General features: G+C 47.5%; 1 non-coding gene across 1 annotated transcript; it reads left to right on the plus strand.

Annotated features, from left to right (window-relative positions):
- Window positions 1-2,227: 2,227 nt before the first annotated feature.
- LOC112545104 (U6 spliceosomal RNA) lies at window positions 2,228-2,333 on the plus strand. Its single transcript, XR_003088526.1, has one exon. It is a non-coding gene; the product is annotated as a U6 spliceosomal RNA (small nuclear RNA).
- Window positions 2,334-2,951: the final 618 nt, after the last annotated feature.

Here is a 2,951-nt window from a genome sequence, read left to right on the forward strand (position 1 = left end):
TTCATGGAATGGACATGAGCAACACATCTTGAGGAACAAAAGTTATATGAGAGGTAAGTAACTGTTTTTTCTTCTTAGACCTGAAGAGGTTCAGAGTTTGTACTGCTCCCCGCAGGGGGTAGGGTGGGGGAAGGGGAAGAGGGAAGTGATCTGAGCTCTGTGCCTTGGCTGGGGGAGAACAGGAGATCTGGCCCAGCAGGACAGGGTGGTGAGAAGCCCCAGAGATCAAGGAGGTGAGTGTCAGTAGTTTTGTCAGCACAACAGGAAGCACCCCCAAGGGGTCTTGTGTGACTGCACCTGGTCACAGCCACACTGTTTTATTCTAGATTTTTAATGGCTTTGTTTCATACTTTTCAGAGGGGGAGCCGAGTTAGTCTGTAACTGGAGAAACTTAAACAACAAATAATCTAGCAGCACCTTAAAGACTAATAAAACATGTAGATGGTATTATGAGCTTTTGCGGGCACAACCCACTTCTTCAGATGTATGAGTGGGCTGTACTCATGAAATGTCATACCATGTACATGTTTTATAAGAGGAGGGGGTCAGCAAGAGACCAGATCCAGCTTGTCAAGCCACGGCTGCCTCCCTGGGACCCTTAAGCACAGTGCAAGGGCAGCCGATTTGAATGTGGCTGCTCTATTCTTTGTGCTCTGCCCCATCCTTCAGCAAAATCTCTCAGCTCCCATTGTCCAGTTTCTGACCAATAGCAACTGAGATATTTTGCTGAAGGCAGGGGCAACCGATGAAGCCTCCTTTCTCCCTCCCCTTCACCCTGACAGAGCAGAGCCACGTAGAGTAGCTTGCCACTGCAGCCTTCAGGGTCCTGCAGGGCTGCTGGCTGGGAGCCACCTGGGTAAGTGCCTCCCAGCCAGAACCTGCCTCTGGCATCCACACCCTCTCTTCCCCCAATTACCTGCCCTAGGCCATCACCCAAACCCTCTGCACCCCTTTCATTCAGGTCATAATTCCCTCCCAAAACCTGCACCCCCTCCTTCAACCCCTCCCCTAGGCCAGAATCCACTCTGATATCTGTATCCCCTCCCTGACCCTGTATTCCATTCCCCTTCCCCAAGCCATCATCCAAACCCTCTGCACCCCTTTCACTCACATCATAAATCCCTCCCAGACTCTGCACCCTCTCCTAGACTCCCTCCCTCAGGCCAGAATCCTCCGGTGCACCCTCCTGGATTCTACACCCCAAGCCTCTGCCCAAGATCACACCCCCCCTCCTTCACCCAAGCTCCCTCTCAGACGCCAACCCCCTCTTGCATCCTAGGGTACGTCTAGACTACCGCGTTTTGTCGACGGAAGTTTTGTCGACAGATACTGTCGACAAAACTTCCATCGACAAAGAGCGTCCAGACACATTGAGTTCTGTCGACAAAGCAAGCTGCTTTGTTGACAGAACTCCGTAGTCTGGACGCAATGTTACAGGCAATAACACCTTCTGTCGACAGAGTTCTGTCGACAGAAGGTGTTATGCCTCGTAAAATGAGGTATACCAGCGTCGACAAAACTGCTGAGTTCTGTCAACGTTATTTCGACAGAACTCAGCAGTAGTGTAGACGCTGGTATAGTTTTGTCGACAAAAGTCCACTTTTGTCGACAAAACTAGGTAGTCTAGACACACCCCTAGTCTCCTACCCCAAGCTCCATTCTGCACACAACCTCTGTCCCAGACCTGAAACTCACTTGATAGAAGTGTGTCCCTTGAGCACCAAAATCTTGGAGTGCCCCCCCCATTAAAATTATTTCCCATGCCAGTGCTAGACCATTTGTTGTTTTTTACGTTATTTCATACTATTATGAAAAAGAAACAAATTGATAATATACAGGGTTGTGCCTTTACAGTGACTCTCCAAATGTAATGAGGTTCTTGCAGATGTGAATATTAGACCCAAGTAAAACTTTCTTCGCAAAATTCAAATCTTTGTTAAACTCAGTTGATCTTATATTTTATCACTAATTCAGACCAGATTTGTCCGTTGGTTTTGCTGAAACTTGACAAGCCTTTTTAGCATTGAGTGAAATGAATAACATGTGGTTGGATGATGGTTTTGTATTGGCACCGTGTTAAAGCATGTAGCTCTGTGTAGGTTTTGGCACTGATCCACATGGAACTTAGCAGTTTCCTTGACTGAACTGCACATTGAATTCTTTGAGATTTCTTCAGATCTGGAACTGAGGAGGTGCAAACCCAGCAAACCAAAGCACAGAGAGATTTGTTCTCAAAACTTAGCACACATGGTTTAACTGGAATGATACAGAGAAGATTAGCATGACCTCTGTGCAAGGATAACAAGCAAATCTGTGACATGTTTCCCAAGCTTCTGAATTTAGTGCAGTTCTGAGGCTAAGTGATCAGCTATAGTTTTACACATCTCAAAAGAAAGGGTCTCTCAAAGTGGAAGCAAGAGTAAATCACACAGCTACCTTGGTCAGCTGAGAAGCTAAGTATTATTTATTGATTATCAACAGGTTGCTTGACACTTCTTTGTGTGTGGATGTATATGTATGTTCAGGCCCACTGACCAGGGCTAGGGGTTGGGGTGGGGACAGCTGCCCCAGGGTCTGGTGATTCAAAATGACCCAGGGTTCCCAGCTCTCAGCACACTTTATATTGTCACCAGAGCCCTGCACAGCACCCTCCAGGTGGTGCTGAGGGCTAGCCACCCCTTCCCCTTTCTTCTGAGATCCTGTCACTTTCAGGAGCACTTAGCCAACATCCCCCTCCCCCCGCCACCCATCCCTACCCCAACCTCCTGATAAAATATGGAAGTTGTAGAATGATCTACCCAGGGTTGTTTTCAGAAAATGTCATGAGAGCTGTGGTGTCTGAAAGGGGGAATGCTTTCATACCAAGAGAAGAAATATCGGAGAATTTCACTAACTCCCTTGGCTAATACGAAATTCATCCCAGTGCAGTGAGCCAGTACATGGCCTAACGT

Source organism: Pelodiscus sinensis, chromosome 5 (genome assembly GCF_052426305.1).
Source record: "Pelodiscus sinensis isolate ZL-2025 chromosome 5, ASM5242630v1, whole genome shotgun sequence".
In the NCBI taxonomy this organism is placed as follows: domain Eukaryota; kingdom Metazoa; phylum Chordata; order Testudines; family Trionychidae; genus Pelodiscus; species Pelodiscus sinensis.